This window comes from Pseudopodoces humilis, chromosome 3, assembly GCF_049639895.1.
Source record: "Pseudopodoces humilis isolate 2021_Gansu_Grassland_sample_001 chromosome 3, ASM4963989v1, whole genome shotgun sequence".
Lineage (NCBI taxonomy): Eukaryota > Metazoa > Chordata > Aves > Passeriformes > Paridae > Pseudopodoces > Pseudopodoces humilis.
The window spans coordinates 70769712-70793893 of record NC_142202.1 but is presented as its reverse complement, the minus strand read 5'-3'; the positions used below and the strand labels follow the sequence as shown (position 1 = coordinate 70793893).

Genomic DNA, 24182 nt, shown 5'->3' with positions numbered 1-24182 from the left:
CCCCTGGAACCCCTTGTCAGGGCCAAAGTGAAAGTGAAGCGACTCCCGAAACCCCTTTGGGGGTGGCGGCGGGAGCCATGTGACAGCCGGGAAGCAGCCCGGCCTCACGGGGGGCGAGGGTGCGTGTGGGTGATTCCTGAGGGCCGCGGTGCCCTCTCCCCGCCCGCCGCGGCAGGGGCGCCCCTCGCCGCCTCCCCTCCCCATATCCCGCACCGCCGGCATCTCCCTCCGCAGCTGCATTCGCGCCCATCCCTGGAGACTGGGCCGGGCCGGGCCGGGCGGCTCCCCCTCCTCCCCTCCCCTCCCCTCCGCCGCGTCCCCCTCAGGCAGGGCAGGGCAGGAGCGCGCCCCGCAGCGCTGCCCCCAGGAGGAGGGACTCGCCTCCCCAGCATGATCACGGCGGCTTTTTAGGGTGGTCGTCTCTCCACCTCTTTATTTTTTTTTTTTTTTTCCTTCCTCGTATCTACATTTTTTAATTTTTTATTTCAATTTGTCTGCTGGCCGCGGCTGTCACCGCTCTCGCCGCTGCTCTTACCACCGCGCCTCCCGGGGCTGCCGGCGCGGCCCTGCCCCGCCGCCCCTTTGTGCCCGGCGCGATGCTGCGAGGGCCCGGGGGCAGCGGCAGGTAAGCGGGGCGGCGGCGAGGGGCTGGCGGGGCACGGCCGGGGCAGGAGGTGCCGGGGAGGAGGGCGCGGAGCCGCCCGCCCCCGGAGCAGCCCGCTTCTCGCCCGCGCCTCCGCGGCCGGCCGGGTTTGTGCCTTCCTTTGTTTTATTTAGGTTGTCTGTAAAAAAGTTGCTACTACCGCCACCCAAAAAGACACCCCCTCCCTTCCCCTCATCCCTAGACCTCTGGGGTCTCAGACCCTGCCCGCATTTGCCCTTTCTTTGAGTCTCCCTGTAACTGGCGCGTATTAAACCTGTCTCCAGCTGCGAATCATCCCTCTCTCCAGCCTACTTACCCCGCTGCCCCCCGGAGTCCCTCGCTCCAACCCTTCTGCCTATTTTTATTTTATTTCCTCCCCCCGCCTCTCCTTGGTTTCTGAAGGACTCCCCTCCAACCTGTCTGTAGGTATGTTTGTGTAACCAGACACTGAGAGTAGCTGTCTGCCGAGGAATTAACTCGGCAACCCCCAAAGCTTAGTTTGCATTCAATAGAGGTGTTTGTTTTTCAGGTTTAAATCTCCAGACGGGTTGAAGAAGTCGCCCAAAAGGAACCACTTCGCAAATTTTGTTTCCTCCCTTGAAATCCCACTGGACGTGGAGCAGGTGGGGGATCCGGAGGGGAAACTTTTGGGGGGGTGGAAGAGGGTGGTGGGATGGAGAGTGATCAGGGGCTGAGTAGTGTGGGAAGGTGGGGGAAAGCGCTTTAAAGTTGTGAGAGTGAAGCTGCACTTTCCCCCTTTCCCTCCTCACTGGAGGATAGCTCAAGGCTCTTGCTTTCGTTCGTTAAAAATAAATACTACAGAAGTTGGCACATTTTGTAGTTTTAGAGAAGTGGATTCTCTCCAGGATTAACGTAAAAAATGTTGATGTTTGAGGAACTGCTCTTGCTCAACCCGTAAATAAAGTGGAGATGTTGACAGTTTGTCTAGCCTCTGGTAAATCAGAACAAAAAATATTTCATTTCTTTAAGGGCATCAATAATTGTGAGGGTGGGAGAGAGAGGAAGGAGTTTAACTATTAACCTTTATCTGGGCTCGTAAATTAGTTGAAACTCCTGTTTCTGAAGCTTCTTTTATGCATTTGCTTTCCTGTTTCCCCCCCTCTTCTTTCCTTCACTGGTGATGGTGGAAGGTAAATGAAAATAATGATGCTTGCATTAATTGGACAAGCAGGCGATTTTATGGCTCACCAGTAAAAAATAAATGCCACGGGAAAGTTGCTGTTTGCAGTGCAAGCGGTGGGAAAGTGGTCTGGAGGGCGGGGGTGGGGGGGAACGGCAGAGAGTGTGGCTGGCTGCTGGTTGTGCTCTTACTTTAGGGGGTTTGGATTTGTGTTTCCAGATCTTCACTTGAAGACAGCGAAGGACAATTTGTGGAAGGTAAGAGAGCCTCTTCCCCAGCACTTACATCCTGCCCACGTGTGTACTGTGAGTACCTGGGTGTTTGCTCAGGCCCCCAGAGCCAGCACACCCGTGCTGGGAAGTGATAAACAGGAGACTGTCGAGTTGTTGCTGGACACGGTGTGCATATTGGGAACCACAGGATTTTTTAGCAAAGAGATTAGCTGTAAAGATGCTTTAGATGCTTGTAAAGCTAATGAATTCCTTCCCTCCAAAAATGGGATAGCCTTTATTTTTCTTAATCAGGACATAGCTTAGGAAAACCGCAGATGGAGAGCAATGAAAAAGTTTCTGTTCTGACTCTTTTCTACAGTGGAAGTAGTATGTCTTACTTAACATGTAGGTTGTTTCCATCAAAGATATTAGTATTTATTTTGGTATGATTTGGAGATAAAATAATCCTTGTATGTTCTTAATTGCATCTTTTCCAAATGTGGCGTTGTTATTTTGTGGCATGGTTTTTGCCAGAAGTGAAATAAAGTTACTGTGTACTAGTTTTGAAGATAAACTATATCCAGCCACCAGAGGTTTTCTCCTTCCTACAGGCTTAATGAAGTGAAAGCAAGAGATCCTGTGGAGGAGGCAAGGGTGGGAGAGATATGGGATCATAAAATTTGGCAAAGCAAGTGATTGAGTGCAGTGTCTTTGTTAGTTTGTCAGCGTCGCAGTTACAAGTAAAATATGCTTGTAAAATGCAAATTCAAGTTATTTTAAATGAAAATTGAAAAAATGCTTTCTCCTTTTTTTTTATTAGTAAGAACAGAATCTTTCACTTATTTTTCATTGTTTTGTCATTCTCTTGTGTAGGAATCAAAAATACAAAAACTGAGTAATACTGTTTATTCTCATGAATTATTGTAGAAATCTGTACAGCATACTCTGTTTGGAAGGTGCTCCTCGTCTTCCCCCTAAAATGAGAACTTGTCAGCAACAAGTGTGTTGATATACGGATCTGAAGGACTTGGGCACGATGCCAGCTCAGGCAATTTAAATGACATGGTTAATAGTGTCTCTACTGCCCTTATCACACAGTAGTTGTCTTTAATAAACTCAGTGACTTCCAAGTGATAATCATGGATGACAAATTAAGTGGAGTCCTAGCTCTCATGTTCAGTTGAACTCTTTTGCACCAACTGGTAAATATGAAATGCTAGTTCCGGATAGAGTTTAAGAATTTGCAAAATATACCTCTCTCCTCTAAACACATGATTTCTTTAAGACAAATAAGAGCTAAATAGATTATCTGAAAGTATTTCTAAACCTGAAGTGTTCTCATGGATTTTATTGCTAGCAGTGTAATTTTTAAAAAGTTTTTCTGTAGTAATAAATGTATGTGGAACACTGCATCCTTCAAATGAATCTTTATCAAGCACTTCAAAAGAGGAAACAATTTTACATAAATTAGATAAGTCAGTACAGAAAATGTAACAAATTAAAACACTCTGTAGCTCCTGTAAAGCATTTCAGATGGAAGTGAAAAAGATCATTCCATCAATTTCAGTTTGAAATAAGTAACCTTTAAAGAGCAGCAAATACAATTTCAGAAATACGCACGCTGATAAGCAGCTGTTTCACAATGGGAATTTTAAAGTTCTTTGAGTACTTCTGGTAATAGTACCAACTTTTCCCCTTGTCAAGTTAAGATTACTGCATAATGTGTAACTACATAAGAGGCAGAGAAGTACAATTGGCAGTTTAACTGCAAATTGGATGTATGATTTCTTAGTATATGACTTTTTTTTTGAAAGGTTTGATCCTAAAAATATCATTGCTGGATCTCATTTTCCTGATTTTCAAACCTGCTAGATATTGCCAATAGCTGTAGAAATGCTCATGCTCTCAGCAGCTGTTAAGAGTTTGCTAAAGCACCTAATAATAATGTGTTTTAAATCTTGTGACCACGATGGAAATGCAGTGCTGTGTGTTTAACTGATACGTTTGGAAATGTTCTTCTTAATGGTCAAGATTGTGTTTTATTTTGTGAAAATTTATACATGAATGCAAATTGTCATCACAGATTTTGTTTCTTGTGGATTTGTTTGCAAAATGCATTCCTTTGAGACTAGTGAAAACTAACAAGAAATTACCTATGTCTTAAAAGTTACAATAGATAAATAATAGTACTTTCCTAAAAGCCTTGTACAAATTAAGCAGTCTAACAGATTTTTTTTTTTGACTGTGATATGATTTGTATCTCAAATCATATCACAGTCATACCAAAAGTTATTAAAGTGTTAACTTTTGTCAAAGTGAATGATCTAACCTGATTTAGTAATGAAATGTTACCATGAAAAACCTGTGGCCCAGAGAATGGGGCAAAGAAGGGAATGTGTCTTTATGTATAAATTCACTGTATAACAAATACGTTAATTTTGGCCACTCCTTGGCAATATGGATCTGTCCTATTCATTAAAACTAAATACTTGTTGGTTCTGCATAATATTTGGAAAGATACTGTGCCTTCACATCATCGAGTATTCCTAGACATACTTTTTAATTGAGTTGATAGGTCGCTCCTATTTTTAGATGCTCTGAAATTATGATAGTGGCTTTCTGATACACAGGATGTGAAGTTAAAAGTGATCTTCATGGTTAAGAATTATAACTTACTACCTTTTCCCTGCAGCCCTCCTCAAACCTGATAGCATTTTCAGTTCCACAGCTGGGCCCATGTTCCACTTTTCTTTTTGCTTTGACGGCTGGACAGAAGTCTTGTCAGTGTGCAGCTGTACTACTCTGTGTAGGACTGGGTGTCCATGCTCAAAACCATACAGGTGTTACTCTTCCAGAAGAGTAACATTCCCATTCCCAATTCCTTTTCCTAAACTACTTTTAGGAAATAAACTATTTTATTTTATTAAACCAAATGCTAAGGATTTCTTCCCTAATAATGTATCACAGTAGAAACTACGTGCTAAGCATCATGTACTTGAAAAACTACAAACCTCAAAGGGTTGGGTTTTTCTGGGTGGGGTTTGGTTTTTGTTGGTTGGTTGGTTTGGATTTGTTTGGGTATTTTTGTGAAAACTAGGCACATTAAATGTACAGAAAAAGTGTTCAGGTTCAGAAAGCTTTGCAAATGTAGTGCATCTGAAGCATTTCTCTATGATATATCTTTGTGTTTTACCCTCTCTTGTTTGCCATGCTCATCACTTAAGACCTGAAATTACCAGCATGCATAATAAGCACAGCCTTACTGCTAGAGGAATGCCACTGAAGTAACTGGAATAATTTTTGGTAAAGCAGTGCCCTATGTTTGCAGAATGGACTAGCCCTTGTCTTTTAAGCTCTGCAGGGAAGGGAATTGTCTTCAAAGTATAAGTGCCTGGCATGTCTGTATGTGCCAGAAATGGTAAATAATAACTAACAGTAGTTGACAATTTATGCAGACTTCTTTTTTTTAATCATTATTATTATGATTTTGGAATTCGCCTATAGGGTGCTTTCCAGCAAAAAGAAAAATGCCAGAGTGGCTTCCAGCTGGGGCAAGATGTGCTGTGATGGCAAGAGAAGCTTTTAATCAGAATAGAACACACAATTAATCGATAATATCTTCTGTGAAGCTGTCGGGCCAAAACATCAACTGGTGTAAATCAGTGAATCTCCACTGAAGTCTGCAGAGGCACGACTGACTTATGCCAGATGATGTGAGTGTACTTTTTGGCTTTAACAGTTTTCCTTTAATCTTTCTGCTGCTTAAACTTTTACTATGATCTGCCCACATTCCAGAAGCATGGAAGGATGATGGGATAATGTTTCCTTGCTTTCGTCCTCCTTTCAAGCCTTTGGAGGCTTTTCTTTTGCGTGATGGTATATGCTTCTTCAGTTATATATGCTCTAGTGTCCTCTTCAAGACAGTGAACATAGTTTCCCTTCTCAAAATCACACCTGTAATTATATTCTGAAAAACTCCAGTCTTGTCTAGCTTGCCAGATGCAAGTATATTGCAAATAGAATCCGGATCATAGTGTATTTTAATTAAAGGTTTCTAATACTGTTGTTGATAATCCTCTTATTTACAATTTTTGTCACATGAAGAAGCTTTAAAACTTTGCACCCCACGTCTATTTCCCAGAATAATTTTATTTTGTCTGCTAAGGGTCGTAATAGCTTTAGTCACTAAACTGCGTCATCCGTACAAAATAGTTGAAAATGCTGAATTTGTCTTGTGTGGTGGGATGATTCCCATGATACTCACACAGTAAAGAGGAGAAATAAATATTTTTTCTCTTTCTCACAAGCCTATTTCAAGAATAATAAATATTCTTGAAAGCAGTGTTAGTAAACTAATTCTTGTTAGACATGGGAAATCTGTTTGACTAGAGATAGAAAATCTGATTGATTTTCAAATGTTCAAGTTAAATCTTCCCATTGAGTATAATGCCATTTCTAGAATTTCAGCATAAATATTTTTAACAAAATTTGCTTTGTTAAGTAATATAGAAAAGTAATCAAGTAGATGCCTGTGCAAAATTGATGGTTTTGAAGAAGGATTTGAGATAATTGTGTGTGTGTGTGAGAGAGATTTGAAACAACAGAGAAATCATAAATCTTAAAACACAGGGACACAGGCATGTTCTGAGGAGAATGATATGGACTGCCTAACCATACATTTTTTCTCAAACTTCTCACCCCATGTCCAGTTTTTCCTGATCTTTATAAACTAATAATATCTTCATTGAAAAAGAAAGTAATAAGAGGAAAATATTGTGCCCAGATGCTGTACTGCAGAAAGTGACACAGAAATGTCTGTAGAGCCTGATAGAGAGTGGATTCTGCAAGTGGAAATGACCATGCTCCATTTCCTTTGAACTGACTGGAAAGTTACTTTCCTCTTTCCACTTGTCAGTTCTTCCAGAGCTCTAAAGGACCATAGTAACCAAACCTTTCACCAACATTTTATAACAGCAGGAAATATATGTAATTACAACATTTCAAGTGACTCAATAGAGATACATAGAAAACCAATAATGTATGCAATAATTTTTGTTTTTTACAGGCACTCAGATGTCTATTTTCTTTTTGTTTGGAAAAACTTTGGATGGAAATGGGGCTGGAAAAGGGCAAAAGCTGATGCCAAAAAAGTAAAGCACATTTCAGAACTTGTCTTGATTTTATTTTCTGTTGGTGATGCTGTCTTAGCAGAAAGTGAAAATATTACAATGAAACTCTAAACAGGACTGAAAAGCTGGAAGAGTGAGATGTTTTCAAAAATGTGCCTTTTCAATATACTTCCATCTTGTATAAGAAGACATTTTTTCACTCTTGGTTTTGTATCTGCTTTACTGTCAGGAGCACTTTGCTGGTCTGAAATTAGTCCTAGTGGGACATCAGCTCCAGCTAAGATATGACAGTTTGTAGCAGCTGAGTATCTGATAGAATTCTGTCTTAAGAACCTGATCCTGCTAATTAACCTTGTTAGATTTCATAGGTAGCACGTTAAGCACAGTAAGGAAAACAAACTTCTAAACACTTAGACTAGAATTCCTTAAAAATATGAATTTATAAGATGCTTTCATATGAGAGGGAAGTCCTATTATTTCACAGGTTTTAGTGGTTTTCTTAAACTTCTGTATGGTAATTACAAACTGCAGCTAGTGACAAAGTATCAAATGCTGTAAACTTGCATCATAGATTTTTATGTCTAAAGATGTTTTTAGAGTTGCAAATACTTCACTGGCATTTAATCTATAGCTAAAGTAAAATAATTTCTCAGTTATTATTATTATCTGTTACATATTTCAAGGGGTTTTTTTCCCCCCCACCTTTTTAATAAAATTACAGAGGTATATAAAAGACAAGAGGTGGGTGTTGTGAAGTGATTAAGAAAAGTAAAAAAAAATAATTTTCTAAGTAAAAATCAGTAATGATAGAAATTATTTGTTTTGTATGAGCTTTTTCCCTAAAGAGCAAATTGCCCCCAGAAGTGGTTTTTTTTTTCCCCCTTCAAAAGTTTTATAAATATTTTGAAACAGTGGAAGAACTTTATGTATTGTGTATTGCTTTTATCTTGTAGTAAGGATTTTTTTTGAGGCTAGGTCTCTGAGGATTTTATATACCAACCGAAATGATTCTGTAATTCTGTATTAACTACAGACTGCTCCCAGCCACTCGCAAAAAGTCTGCATGGTGCTGACTCATGTAAGGCTTTTGTTTATAAGTAATTTGAGTAATATAATGGACACGCTACGTTGGATAGCAGAACACCAAAAAGTTTGTGGATCAGGAGTTAAATCCTTGAGCCTTGCTCTGCAGATGGTTTTGGGCAAGTTAAGTGTCCAGTTGTATGAATCTGCAGCGGGAGGGTAACACATGGGACGGTTCAGACAGAAAGTTTTTTGTGTGGGAGTTTTTGCAAGACCAGAGCCTTGTACTGTAAGTTGGCTCTCATGTTTTCAAAATGAAAGCATTTTAACTTAGAAGCTTAAAAGTAGTTACTCTTAATTTAAATACACTTTGACAGACTCCTGAAGTCTCCTAAGTGCCTTTCCTCTGAGACTTTGTATGCTGAGTTATCTATTTGAGAATGAAATAATCTATCGCGGTGAAATAAAAAAAAAAAAAAATCAAAGCAATTGTTAGAAATTACACTATTTGATAAGATCATCTGCTGAAAATAAAGGGGGAAATGAGATCTGACAGAGGTAAAACCAGGTAAATAGCTTTCAGCTCTGCTTTTGTTATTCAAGAAGAAAGAGAAACAATAGGTGCTGTTTAGAGTCAGGAGCTGCCCTTCTAACCTCTGCTGCTTTTAAAATGCCTGAAGGTTATTGCATGGTTCATGGTGGCTTTTATGTTTGCAGTTCAACTTTTAATTTTCTAACAAAAGGAGATGTGGTACCAGCCTGCTGATAAACACTGTTTGGAACAATCAGGGAAAGGAATGGAAATATTCCCTCACACTTTTTTTCCTCCGTTCCAGTTACTGAAATATTACTGTGATATTTTTAACAGAAGAAGAGCACTTCTTATGTTAAACTGCCAAAGCTGGAAACTGATTTTTTAAAAGTAGGGACATTAGGAGGATGTGATGTGCTTTTGCATTTAATAACCCCAGCCCAAACAGATGATTTGTTGCATGCCGTTATGGGAAATGATCTGAACATCCACAGGGCTGAATGTATTTCAATAAGATTTTTAATTCTTGCTGCACTGGTAAAACAGTGCTGAGTTTGCCTTAAATCCAGCCTTCTCTGCATCAAAATTCCAGCTGCCTGGCCCAGGAGTGTTCCCACTGAGTGAGAGAAGCACCCCTTCTGCGCAAGCTGCAAAGTGTTGCACAGTGTCAGTAACACAGAAACTTCAGTCAGTGCTCGGGTCCTGTCCTTACAAGAGCTGTTTGAATTTGTTGGTGCGATCATTGCCGCTGTTTGGAATACCGTGCTTGCTGTGATGCTTTGTACTCGGATACCAGTGCGATCAGAGGAGAGAAGGGGTCAACTTCTGAAGGTATTGTTTTCAAGCACAGCTGAAAGTAATGGAATGTAACAGTTTTAGGAATGTACACCTGTGAGTATATAATAAGACAGTATCTGTTTGTGTATTTTCACCGCTGACATTCAGATCAAAGGTCCCCTAGGTGGTGGTGGTGTAAGAAAAAGGGAAAGGGGCCACATGTCTCGGCAACTCTGACCTGTCGTCCTGTTTGTTGTTTGCAAGTTTTCACTAGAAAATCAGTCATGAGCCTGTTTCGATGAGGTGACTTACTTTCAGTTACTACATACGAATGTGCAGTTCAAAAAACTGGTAGTGATTAGAAGAAAAAATACTGTTAGAAAATGCTGCCACTTAAATACCAAAACTAATGTCCAGTCTTGCGTTGAACTGCACTGGGATATTGTCACAAGCCCTTAAAAAAACCCATTGTGTTTTGAGGCAGAGACCTCTGGATGACCGATGCCAAAAAGGCTGACAAGTAAACTGAGAAACATCTTCAAGCCTTTACAAACACATACCAGCTAAAACAAAAAGCCATGGCGGCATCTGTCTCTTGCCCTTCAGCTTGCTTAAAGCTAAAGGAAATTTATCCCAAATGGAGGAGAATCTTCCAGGCCCTGGAAGATGTTTAATTAATTATCAATTTCATCCTTCTCATTAAATGTCTTTTCTTTTGTCACATGGGCAAATTAAAGAGATGATTACACCTGGGAGAAACAATGACACCTGTTAAATCTTCCTCTGTTGCTGAGCATGGTTAAAAAAAATAGATTTAATTTTAGATATGCAGAATAAGTAGAGTTATGCTTGGTTTATTTTTATGCGGGTTATGTGGATGTGTGCTCGTAAATATTTGTGTCATTATAATGTATGCTATTGCTCCTGGCAGTAATTCTCATCTTCTTTAACTGAACTTGCTGAAAAACTAGCTTTTTTTAAAAATTTATTAAGGTAGAGAGACTTCTACCATCAATTTTTCTCTTGCTTCTGTGACACATCTGACTTAGATGTATAACAAAGTTGTTTTACATGAGAGTCCTGATGTTATTTTTCATGTTACTTCAGTGCTGGCACCTTGTTAGCTATGGGGAATTTCAGGCAGAATTTTCCATTGACTCAAGAAAGCCAGCAGCCACACCATTAGACTTTTGCATGGAAATCTGAATGTAGATACGGCATGAAGGAAACTGCTTATCATTTTGGGTGCATGTTTGGTAATAAGAAGTAAGCCAGGGGTGTTGGGCAATTGTGGTCATCAAGAGCTTAGTTTGGTGTCTGTTCTCAAAGTGCATAAGGCCTCTTGCAATCATTTTTTAGCATGTGGTGGAAAGTTACCAGTGCTTTGATGATACACATTTTTCTCTTTCCTGGTGGGCTCTGCAGCTCCAGTTTGCTCTGGATGAATTCCTGGGGCACATAGATTGCTTTCTGGACTCAGGCCTGGGAAATCTATACCTTACTAGATGATAAAGAGGGTTGTTTAGACAGTTCGATTTAAGATATTATTTCTGAGATAGAGATTGAGATCAAGGCCTTATTTTGATTTACCCAGATTTATTCCACAGAAAATTACAAGCTGGGTGTAATTTGCAAATGTTTTCTTTAGTTGCAAAGTTTTCACAGTGTGTTCTCCCTGTCCTAGGGTGGGGAAAATATGCAAGAAGGCCTGTGACAGCATTTTACACAACCCTTGGCCACATGGTTTTGTTTTATTTTTGTTTTCTGTTGGCAGGCACTAAAGGGGGTGTTAATTCGTGGCCTGCTAATTTTGCTTAGGAGGTCTATTCACCCAGCAGAACAAAAAAAAGGGTTGCCAGCCTTGCTGTTTCCTATGGCAGCTGTGGCACAAGAGCGGCAAGTGCTGCTCTGATCACAGGGCTGGACTACTGTAGTTCACTCGCAGTTAAAGCCTTCAGCCCAGCCCCTACTTTGCTTGCCCACTGAGTCTTTGGAGAGCAGCAGTGTGCCTTCTGGTGTGTCACACCTCTGGCTTTTTGGGTTGTCAAACTATGTGAAGTGGTGACTTAACTTTAAGGTGGTGGCTCTGCTCTCTGCTGTAAGCATTTCAAAGCTACATGGCAAGACCTCGTTACCTTAAAGATTGCTTCCTGAAGCTTCAGCCTGAAGAATGTATACAAGAATGAATATACATATGAATTAATATAATTTTCCCACCATTATATTGACTCTGAGCAGAGGGGGTGAGATGTTTACCTCCTGGACCCTGCCCCAGGCCTCCAGTTGTATCTTTGGTCCGTCTTCAGTCATTTGGCCAAAGTGGCTTTGTTCCAGAAGGTGTAGGTCCACAACAGCTTGAACTCCCTCTTTCCTTGCAGTTCCTGCCCTCTCCATTGCTCTAGAGCTGGCTCACGGCTGATCCCATACAAGCCACCATACAGACTCCAACCTGCAGACTAAACCACAGAAAATCAAGAAGCATTCTGCAGGGTTATCTCTCCAAACTGACTTTTCAAAGCAGTGGACCAGTTCTGCCACCAGCAGCAGAGGTGGTGGTGGGAGCAGAGAGCCTGGACAAGGAACAATGATAGCGCAGCCCTACTACCAACACAATTTAACTACCTCTGAAGTATTGTGAAAATGCAGCTCTTTCCTAGCAGTGAGGTTATTGCCTATATTTCTAAGCAGGAAAGCCTTTTATTAATTGTTTGTCACATGTCTGGACACATGAGAGAGCAAGACGAAAGCCTGGGACATGGTTAAGCATCACTGTCAGAGAGGCTGGGGTAGGTGTCTCTTAAATGTTGTCAAAATCCTTGTTGTCAGTGCTGAGAGATGGTCTGTAATGTCATGTTATTTTTCTTTATATTTCAAGATAACATATCAGCATAGCACTTAAACCCAAGGAACAAGGGTGCAGAATGTCTAGTTCTATGCCTCTCTAGTTCCTGCTTTCTTATAAAAAAAAACTTAATACCATAGCATGCATTTTTGGCTGAGGAAAGGGGTCTATTTACAGTGTTTACGTAATTATTTTTTTTTCTGGAGGAAATGCCAGTCACTGTACTTCATACTTTAGGTGATTAGCCAGTGGGAGAAAATGAGTTTGTTGCTGTTTAACTTGCTAAAGACAATGAAACATATTCTGCTTATGTTTTTGCCTTTCAAATACCAGATTTTATCTTTTTTTTTTTTTTTCTAAAACAAGGCTAAAGAACTAAAATAGGAGCTGTCTGAGCCTGAAACTGGTAATATGACAGTAATGATAAATACTTTATTAAATTTATTTTCATATTTTGGCAATCAGCTGGAATGCTGAATAAATCAAAACACCAAAACCCGAATGTGCTACATGTATAACTTAAAAAAAGGACAAGTAAAATTTGATTAAAATACTTTGCCCTGACAGTTGCTGAAGTTTTCATCTCTTGATGTATGAAATGTTAAAAGCCAGCAAAAATACCTAGTGAGACAGAGAGTTCAAAGAGAGGAGGAAAGAAAAAAAAGCTAAGCAAGAGAGACAAGTAGATTTTGATACAAAAATAAAGGCAGCAACAAGTGTAATACCTTCTGTCTTCAGAATATTGTTGAAATTAATATAAATTCCTTCCTTGGAGGAGCTTTGTTATGTTAGAGTTATTCGTATGTTAAAGTGATTTTTATATCTTTTTTGCTTATATTTAAGTGGGATTTCTCTCATATAAACAAAGTAACACACACTCAAAGACTCTTTCTGCCTCATTTAAACACCCCACCTTATCAAAACTCCATTTCCCTGAGTGATGGATCATGGCTCTGGATGGGAGAATGAAGTATTCAATTACCTTATTTTCATGTGCTAATGAAGCAGAATGTGGCTTTAGGGGTTTTCTTTTCAGCAAGGTAGCCTATTTGGTTATGCACATGCCGCCTTCTTATGTTTCCTTCCGTGTCCCTGCCTACACTCAGGCGGCAACGGGGCTAATCCGTCTGCCTGACAGCGAGCCTTGGCCTTCTTCAGCCCAGCAGGAGCAGCCCTGGCCTGTAATTAGCGGAGCCATCAAGCCAAACTGTTTGGCTCGAAATTATTTCTTTTGGCACCTCTTGCAACAACTTTATACACTGGGAATCCGTGATGGGTGGCTGTTTTGGGGGTTTTTCCCTCAATTTTTCTCTTCATCACCGAGTGCTGATGTGAGCTCACAATTTCTCAGCCAGCTCTGATAACTCTGCCTATCTTCAAATGGGAAATTTGAAATTTGGAAAAACTGGGAAATTTTGAAATTTTAAAAAGACAGCCTTTAAGTGTTTGCTATGGTTTGTTCAACTGAGTTGAAAAGTGCGGGTACATTTGTGACTGCGAGTCAGAAGGTAAAAGGTATTTTTTATAAGAGTGTTATGCTTCTGTGGATGTAGGAAAGGCATGTATTCAGCTCATACACTTCTCAGTACTGGGACATGCTCCTCTGGCATCCTCAGCTTCACTTCCATGAGGGATAGTGGTTTAATGGGTAGGATGCACCTTTGTACCCTTGGTGTTAAGCTTTAACTTAGTGCTTTGACAGAAATAGAATATAAGTGCTTGATGCGTCACACAATATCCCCTTAGCTGCAGTTGCAGGTCCTTTTGGCACCATATAATGAAAATAAACACATTTGGGGTTTTTTTTTCTAGCAACCGTATGCTAGGAATTACTGTGTCAACTTCACCGCAATGGATGATGGAGAAAAATAGCTGTACAGGCATTAAGAGTTACTCACTGACAGTTATGAAAATGAGGAATTGGAAAAAGGCAACAAATTTTCCCTTATTCCTTCTCCCAGGGAATGAAATAAAAAAAAAGCTTTACAATATACATTGAACCATATGCAAGTTTGGAATTTTTGTGTGTGTGGAGACTTCTGAAGAAAGAAAAGAATGACTTAAATGGTTGTGGTAGGTGTAAGAATAGTCACCTTCAATTCTCCTAGCAGGTAAAAGGAGGAAGTGTAGTAGACACTGAGGATTTTGTAAGGTGCACCATGCGGCTTGGCATTCTGGTTTTTCCTGAAGAGTGAAAGAAAGTGTGAAAACAAAAACTGGATATGTTTTTTATATGCTCTTTCACAAAGTTACCAAAGTTAAAGGTTTAGTGGTTTAGTCTGGTCAGGAATTACAGGTGAAAAAGTTAGGTGGTGAAGGATAACAGTCTTCAGCACTTGAATCCTATTGAAATGGAGCTTTAAAAAAATATTCCAAGCAGTGTGTATTAAAGGCAGAGAGAGATTGAGAAGCAGCCCTGATCATTGTGGGTACCTGGCCAGTAGTTTGAAGTTATATATGTTAAGATTATATATGTTAAGACTGCTGGGGGAAGATGACTGGAGGAATGTGCAAGAAAATGAGGTAACCTAATAACACACGTGTCTGAAGTGCATCACAAACCAGATTTGATCAATGCAGTGATATTACCAGCTCCTTTTCATGGAGGTGAGGCCAATACCATGTTCTGCTGTTGCTGGTCAATATGGCTTTTGTGCAAACATCCCAGCCAGTGCTGCTCCCAGGAAATTCACCTCATGTGAAGGAAATTCCCCGCATGCTTCCCCAACTTCAGTCTTCCTCTGCATGGAGGGGAATTTCCATGCCTCTCCCTTATCTCTTGCCTATCCTATCTCCAAAGTGTGCTAGGGAAAAACAAGGGGTATTTGGAGCTCCGCAGAGTACTAGCTGCCTTTGGCAACCAGAGATGCATATTGTGGTCTGGCCAAAGTTACAGCAGCTCTTTCATCCCTCAAATTTGGGGAAACAGCTCTGTGCTCTTCAGCTAGAGCTGTGTAAAGGAGGTTTTCATGACAAATGACTTTGCCAATACGTGCTGTTGTGGAGAGCACAGGAATTAACATGATTGGTTATGAATTCAGTTTGTTGTTTTGGTTAAGAGTTGGAGAGTTTTCAGCTGAAACTTTTTTAAGCTTTTAGTTTCTTTAATCATTCTCAAAGCGTAATATCTCAGAGCGTCCCTTTTGAAATAAAACATGTATTTTTAAAAATACTCAGACTTTCTTTGGGAATACTTGAGACTTATTTGTTGCACTCTGTTTAACGTTATTTTTCATCCCAAAACAAAATTTTACAACATGCAGGAAAACCCCCACCTCCTGCCTTCTTAATCAGTTTTGAGACAATTCTCCTCCTTCCCTCCACTTCCTTTTCTATGACACTCCCTTGGATCTGAGTAAGTAGAATGCCTGGTATCTCAGTATGGCTTGAATTTACTGAAACAAACTTTCCAGAATTTTGGAAAAAATAAAGGGAACAAATGTAGCAGAATGTTACTTGAAAAAGAAAACTTATTAATAGTGCTGCACTTGGCAAGAGCAGATACTTACTGTGCATTCAGAGCTGCTAGCAAATAAAATTAGTGATAAACTACATGCCTGTTTTGCAAAACTGTATTTCTTAGAATCAAAATAAGTTTCACACTTCTTTAGTTACCCCAGCTTTCAGCTTATTTCCCATGCATTTCTCAGCTGAAAACATCCCACTAAAGCTACTCTTTTTAGCTCACTTTCTTATTCTCATACTTCAGTACCCTGCTGAACCTGATTAAAGCTGGAAACAGTGCATTGGTTTTTGTTTCCGTGAGTATACTTACTAAATTCTTTAGAAATTGGTAAGCCGGTGTGTTTTGGAAAACTCCTCTCAGAAAAAACAAGATTTTTTTTACTGCTTTCCATTTTAGATTGATGATGACAGGAAATAGAAAAAAACCCAAACAAACAACATTTTATGGTGGTAGAGGTAATACCTTCTACATTATTTTATATTGGGAAATGTTTTGAGTTTGTTTTACAGTGATGTGTCTTGCACTGTGATATGTCTCCATATATTTATATATACATAATTCCTGGGCATGAATTTTTTTATGGGAAGCAGTTGTCTTATTGAATCTCATGTCACTTAGGAGAGAACTGTGAGAGTTGTATGATCATGCAGCTTAACTTTTGTATATAATAGGTATGCACAGCATAACCACCAAAGCCGGAGCATTGAATTGCAGTATTCAGTGCCTAACCGTTTATAAGACAGCTGTATTATTACTTCAGAGATTCACAAACTAGCAGTCCTCCTCCTGCCTGGTTATATATAGTATAAAATTTATCTCTCCTAAAAAATATAAAAAACCAACAGGGTCAAAATCCAAGCAAAACCAGGAAGAATTGATAGTGCAAAAATAGCAAAAGTTACCTCAAGAAGAGAAACCTTCCCAGTGAACTGATTGCAAGTCTAAGATTAGTATTTAGACAACGTTGCTTCTTTCATATCAATAAACTTATGCAGATGTACTGGACCATAGAGTTACACTGTGGCAGGCTAAGCAGCCGTGTCGTGGGGAAACTGAAAGCGCTTACAGCTAGACCCTCATCACTGCATTAAGTTCAACCTGCTGCTGCAACTGTTGCACGTTAGTGATCATAGAGCCACGCTTAGGCTGTCCTGTGTTTGATTTCACTTCAGCTTCTGTGTAATCTTAAGGACCTAAGCAAGTAAAGCCATGGCAGTAGCCTGTTCCTGAGGTGACCAAAATTTGGTAAATGTCAGAAATCCACATCTGAAATAAGAGGTCACACGTTCTTTTACCAAGCACAGATGAAGAAAAAAGGCTCTTTGATGTGGCTCTAGTGTAGTATCAGCTTTGTCTGTAACAAGACCTTTGCACTTCAAGCTTGATTTGTGTATAAAAAGCTGTACTGTTGGATGGAAGGGCTGATACAGGCTTATCCTTCCTGTCCTCTTCACCCCCACCCGCCTTCTGTACCTCTCTGGTGATCTCTGTTTTGGCTGGCTTGAGTCTCAGCCAGCTAGTCCTCATCCCAGCCCAATCACCTAAACCCCTCAGATAATCCCATTCCAGTGCATAAACCAGAGCAGCCATAACAGCAGTAAACAATTGCATAGCAGCTGCTTATTGCAGACATATCCCCACTGGAGAGCCAATGGACATCAAATGCTGCTGCCCAGAGAGCAGCAACTCAGGTGGCAAGGGATGCCTTGGTGTCTCCCTCTGGCTTCCAGCACACACAGCAGTTTCCATACCTACAGAGTTTAATACTTTGCTGAATGTATCCCCTTTCTAAATATTAGCATTGACCACCACCCCCACTGCTGCTCATACCTCTTTCTGTGCCTGAGGCAAGACCTCACATAGAATATAAGGATCCTTCTTTCATGCCTTTCTCCTTCACAGTCCTCATTTGCCCTGGTGTTTTCTCACTGCAAAGTTAATTTTGATATACCTGATCTAACAGCATAATACAAGTCGGTGCCCCTCTTTGAGTCATAATTATTGACAAATTAGACTTATATCCTCAGATATGTGAGCATGGTAAATCTTCCAATGGTGTACTGTAGGCAATGGATATGGTAAGAAAATGGTAAAGGATGACATAACTAAGTGGAGCATGTTACCTGCCTTTCTGCTGTACTTTTTTCACACTACCACTGTCTTTGAAGTACCTTTAAGTTTTGTAAAAAATGGGTTAGCTAATCTGCTAGGTAAGAAACATCCTACCCATCACATTGCTGTAATTAATATGTTACATGGATCATTGGTCCTCATTCTTCAGCCATGAGATGGTGTTTGCTGTTTGATGAGAAGTCCTCAGCTCCTGCAAATAGGTACTGCACGTGTTAGGGTAGCCAGTCTGTGATGCCTATGATCAGGGTGTTCACTTCCTTCAGAATTCAGGCTGTCCATGAAGGTGGCAGAAGTGGGGGATTTTGCAGTTGGTTAAGGACATGTTCAACTTGATTTTTGAAAGTTAAAGGGGTTCCAAACATCATCACAGCAGAATAGTCACTGCTGTGGTACATGCACTGACATGTTTTCTCAGTGCAGAGACTTGAGGTGCAGGGACAGAAGAGCTGCCCTGAGAACTTTGCCTTCCCTGTTCTTCACTGCACCAGGAGCCAGAGCACAGCAAAATAAGGCATAAAGTTTGCACCGGAAAAGCACTTTCGAAGCCTGGGCTTCCAGTTAGGTTGTAATGGCATTTCACCTGCCAAGTTACTAATGCATGGCACAGGTGGTAATAGCTATTTCTGCTGTCCCACATCCTGCCTCTCCATCCCAGAAAATGCTGATATTCCCAACTCTGACTTCACTGGTGTATAAAAATTGTTAGTGACTGGCTATGTGGTGTAACTACCAGCATGGCTGTGGTTGGTGAAAATGAATATATTTGCAATTGAGGAAGGAGCCAGAGCACCAAGGTGCCTGTTACGCTTTTGGTGTGGGGAGTACAAGAGTGAGAAGCCATGGGTGACCTGCACCTAGAGTCCCCTCTTCCCATCCCATGGACTCCTGGGACAGAGCAAGAGTGCCAGGTAGGGCACTCTGCTCCTGGGCTGGAATGTTTTCACCTTTTATTAACCTTCTCTTATTTTTCAAAACGGATGCAGAGTATTTACCAGGCTATAAAAAATACACTATGAGGAGTTGCCATATGTAGTCACAGCTGCCAGAATGAAAGCTGGTGATAGTGTATTAGAGGGGAGTGAGTGGCTTTGGGTTTTGATGTGATATTTACACACTACCTTACAAAACTCAGTGCAATGCTTGAGCTCCCAGTGTTAAGGAGCGAAAATTCCGCTCTCTCAGGAGAGCCTTCAGTCAGGGGTTTGTGAGTCAGAGCTGCCGACTTTCAATGTCTGTGTTGCCCTGACTCCATCCCTCTGCGTGGCTGTGAGCAGAAGAACACAGCCCTGTCCCCATCATTTGCTCAGCATATGGAGAGAGAAGATGCCAGTGGGAAAGGCGGCCAGTGTGGTTCTTGCTCTGGCATCTGGGCAGCAGGTGTGCTCCCAGTGACTGCCTGCTTGCAGCTGGGGCTGTGAGCTGTTACAGATACTGAAACAGCATGGGCAGAAGGGTTTCAGAGAGCAGTCTCTTCATTTGTCCCCCAGACTCCACCTATCCATGATAAGTTCTGTGTTATGGAAAACAGGGCTGTTTGTCAGGTCTCAGGTGTTGCTTGCCAGCCAAACAGCTGAGTTTTCCCAAATATTCCTCAGCAACAGGTAATGTATGGTGAAGGAGTGTTTACTGTTTGTTTTTATTTAAATAAGGCCATTAAGGCCATTAGTAATTGTAAAGGAGGTATTAAAGCAGGGTCATATCTCCTGGCAAACTAATCTACCATATAATCCATTACCTTTAGTTATATCGTTTAATATCTTTGTGTGGTAAGGCATTAGCTGCATCACATGTTCATGCTGAAAATCAGTTTGGTCTGTTCTAGATCTTCTGTATAGGCTCTCCAGAACACAGTTCACATGAAGGACCGCCTCTCTAGGTATTGTCCTGGGAATTGCTCCTCTGTGCATCAGAAATCTGGCTTTTTTCTTACTTAGGTTAACAGAAGAGGAGCTGATAGAAGTCACTCATCACTGTTAGCTGTTAACCATGAAGCAGCCGTGACCTTGTTTGTTTTGAGCTAATTTTTGGATGAAGAAAGCATTGACATTTCTTTCCCCTCCTTTTAGATTGATGGGTGGAAGCAGTCCTTGGGATTTGGCTATTTTCAAAACAAAATATTTGACCTGAAAGGTAATATTTATAGCAGGCAGCTAATAGAAAACATACTTGCCCTCTCTCTGTGTCTCTTGTGTATGTGTGTATGCGCACTTTGGGTTCCCTCCTGGGCCTGACCTCTGCCGCACTCAATGCAGCTTCATTGACTTCACCTTCTATTCCCTTCTCCTGATAAATGAACCACTGGAAACAGCGAGGCTTGGTATGCAGGGGAAGCAGGGTGCAGGAAGTTCATGGCAGTCCCGTGCCATTCTGATCCTCTGCAAATGTCCCTTCCTGCCGGAGTGATGGATGGTGTGGGGCTTCTGCGTCAGTCACTTGTGAACTCTGAAGGTCACCCGGGACAGCGTATTCTCCCTTTGGAAAGAAACCCTGCAGGGATGTTGATTTAGTGACATCTAGCAAGGACTGAGCCTGTCAGTCAGTGCAGTAATGTTGGGAGTGGGGAATGGTGTTAACATTGGGTCACTGGATCTAAAGCAGGAGGAAATGATAGCTGGTCTCTATAAAAGCCCTCCTCTGGGCTGCTGATTGGACCTGGCAGGTGGGAAGGGGCTATTTTGGAAGAGGTGTCTGGCTGAAGGAGCAACTGCAGTCACAGCTCTTTTACAGCAGAATGTGCTTTTCGTTTCAGTGAGGGCTGGGGAGTCCTCATTTGCTTGCAAGCAGGAGTTTTCTGTTCTTTTTCTTCAAGGTAAAATATCAGGGGGCAGTAAGTCTCAACAGAGCTTAAAAGTGCCCGTGTCATTAGAAGTCGTGCCTGCGGTTTTTTGGGCTCCTGGTTCCTGTGAAGTTTGGGTTTTAACAAATCTAATTTTCTCATGTTTGTACCCCTGTGCATGTCAAAAAATCCATCATTGTTCAGTGAGGATTTGCTGTGATGAGGTGTGGCTCAGTGGCATTCAAGGCGAGCACAGGACAGGCAGGGAGGTGCCTATGCCATTAAAATGAATTATGAGCAAAAGCAAACTAGTTTCAAAAGCAGCATTTGGAGTGAGGTGGGAAGAATCTGGGCTGAACCAAATATAGGTCTGGTCTCCCTTTTCAGCCTCTACCTGAGATGCAGTGCTAGTGGCCTATTTACCATCGAGGCATTTGTTGGTAGTCTATAGTCTGGCCATAGCTGCAGACTTCACCACATGTTTGAAAACACATTCTACTTTTTCCAGTCAAAATTGCTGAAACACCAAACAGCAGTGACTTCACAACAGCTGGAGAGCCAATACAAAAATCCTGCATTCTGCAAACATTGCGAAGTTCCAGATTTTGGTTCAGCCGTTCAGTTCAGAAATAGAGATCGTTAAGCAAGCTGGAATTTGAGTGAATTTCAGCTGACTTGTTAAAGCTCTATTTAGACTGGGCTGTGATGAGGCTGGATTGCAGAGCTACAGCCTGCGATCAACACTCAGCAGGAGGTTATTTAGATTAAATACCAACTGTCTTGGAATGGTGGGAAAAGTTTCAGACAAAAGTTTTATTTACTGAGTTTTTGGACAAAGCTATGGGATTGCAGTAATATTTTAGGAATTCTGCTGGACAGATAGATTTCCTTCTTGAGGAAATGTTCTTTTTGCATTGCAGTGTTCTTGAATTCAGCTACTCCCTTTCATATCCTCTGATGAATACGGTTCATATCCAATTTGCTCCCCTCCTTTATCTCCTTACTGTGAGAACGTAATCATCCTTTTGCTTTGTTTCAGACTACATTTTTTTGTTCTGCCAAGAGAAAAACAAGACAAGGGAGAAGCTTTTTTGGGGGGGGGAGGGTGGAGGGGTAAGCATCACAATTTTCTCATTTTTCTTGATATTTTTCTCTGTTTTCCCACTTTACTTTTCCATTTTTCATGCTGACCTTCCTTCTCACCTTTCCTTTTCCTGTGTTCTCTCTAAAGGGTGGGCTTGCTCCTCCCTTCTCATCTACTCTTTTATTTTTGAAAATAAGAATCATGACTGATTGTTTTTTCCTCTCATCATTTATCTACTTGTCCACACCTGTTTCTTTCACTTTGGTTTCCTTCAAGTTTCAGCATGCATTTTCTCTTGTTCTGCTATTTGCTTTTCGTTTCTCCTCTGTGATTATGCCAGATCCCCTGGTCCCCCCTCTCCTCCTTTCCAAGCTGCCAGCCCTAGGCTTGCTTCCTCCTGCCCAGCCCCAGCAGAGGACTTTGCAGCCTGGCTGAGCAGCCCCTGCTGCTATTGCAGTGCCAGAGACAGACTCGTGCCTTTCCGCTTCTCCCGGCAGAGCGGCATTCAGTTTGAGCGCTAATGTGATTTGCATCGTTTTATTTTGGGGTCAGCCCTTTCAAAAAGTAATGCATGTAGGAAGCACCATAATGACTATGTTGCAATGTTAGGCTTGAACTGCATAAAAGAGGGTCCACTGACTTACTTTCAGAATGAGTGCACAGTGTATAAAAATCACAGAGAGGAAAAATGATACTCATGCAGTTAATGTCCCTGTAAACAGAATGAGTGATTCTGTAAACAAATGTGGCAAGCAACTCTCTGAAATTAAGAAAAATGCATATTTCCTGTAATACTGGTTTGTGTTTATACAGGGTGTCTTGTCTTTTTTTGGCTTTACAGAGTGAGCAATACAAAATACTGGAAATTATAGTTAGACTATTAAAGGTCCCCAGCCTTTCTCACTTATGCAAGTGAGATTTCCTGCTTCTTATTTTCACCTGACTGCCATGATGGAGGTATTTGGTACAATTGTTTATTTTATCTAAAAGTTATTTCTTCTCTGAGGCTTTCTCAACTGCCACATTTTTTTTCCTGAAATTAGTTTTACTAATTAGCATATTCCTCTTGCCTCAATTACTTTTCTTTGTATTGGAGCTTAAAGTTCCCAGGTGAGATGATGTCTAGCAAAAGGATCAGTGAAGCTATGCAGTCCTTGTCGCACAGCAATGTAAAATAAGTCACAAAGGGCCTTGGCTGTGATGGGCTAGAAGCAGTTGCCCTCCAAAAACTACAGTCACAGGTGTGCACCGTTCATCAGCAGGAAAGTCATTGGAAGGTGGAGGATTTGCAGGCACCAGTTCATCAAAAAGAGCTAAATGCTAGGGCAAAACAAACTGAGCCCATGGCCAGTGCTTAGCAGATGGACTGGAGGAAGACACAAAGACTGAAATATTTTGTCTCTAGAGGTAAAGTCTGAAAGGCTGATGTGTGAAGTGTGTCACTGTGTCAGGCAAAGAAAACTATGCAGACTGTACAATGGAGGCACTTTACATTACTAATTTCAGCAAAATTCAGCAATACAAAAATTATAAACTTTCTTAAAATAAAACTGAAAATACTGAGAGCCTTTGATCAGAATTTACTCAAGTTCAAACTGAAACTCTTATTTGATTTTCCAATGTTGTAGTGAAACCAAACACTCAGTAAATCACTGTAACAGCATTTAATATCCTTAAGTAGTCTGCAGAAGTTTTTGTTTGCAGAAAATAATTTCACCAAAGTTATGTTTGTCATCTGAATTTTGCTAAGTAGGTTAATCAAATTGTAATTTAGTATCTGAACCAAAAACCCCTTGCAGAGCTCTCTGGTTTCAGGTCTTACATACTAGTTACTCTATTTTCATCCTGTCTAGCATAGAAATAATGCTTTAAAGGTGATAGCTTTTAACCAGAAACCATAGGTGAACAATTTCAAGACACAGCACACTTTATAACAGTGTCTCCTGCAGCCTCTTGTAGTGCTTAGGCACAGACTTTCTTCCTGCAGCTGTCTCATGCAAGCTTTTGGGGACACTCCCATATGTAGACATTTTCATCTTCACATCCTGATGATGAAGAAACTGAAAATACCCTTTCTATTTAGTTTAAAAATATGTCAGTAGACATTGGGAAATTAATATTTTTAAAAGTGACAAATTATGAATGGGCAAAAAAAAAGTTTCACAGGTCCTCAGCTTGTGCAGCTCTCCAGAATCACAAGTGATGGAAGTGCAAAATCGATATCACTGAGCTTCTCGTGAGCTGTTTCATTGATCTTTAGCTGGTGTGCATGTACAGTTTCCTCTTTCCAAGGTGCTTCCTTGCAGAAGCTGTGGTCAAATTGCAAACCTTCTCATTTAGGAATGCCTGGTGCTGGCCAAGCAGCAGCCACCACAGGAACATGTACCTTGGCAGCTCTGGCTTCTAAGCAGTTGAATCCACATT

At 41.0% G+C, this 24182-nt stretch overlaps 1 protein-coding gene across 2 annotated transcripts in view; it reads left to right on the top strand.

The window, feature by feature from the left end:
• Window positions 1-333: 333 nt before the first annotated feature.
• The window catches only part of PRDM1 (PR/SET domain 1), a 102474-nt gene continuing 78625 nt past the window's right edge, over window positions 334-24182 (top strand). Inside the window, exons 1-3 of one of the 2 annotated variants that reach the window (XM_088053553.1) lie at window positions 334-625; window positions 1173-1266; window positions 2004-2041. The gene's annotated coding sequence lies outside the window, so the exon portion shown is untranslated. Of the gene's footprint in view, window positions 626-996; window positions 1070-1172; window positions 1267-2003; window positions 2042-24182 lie in introns of those variants that run through there. The other variant, XM_088053555.1, reaches the window with a different exon arrangement.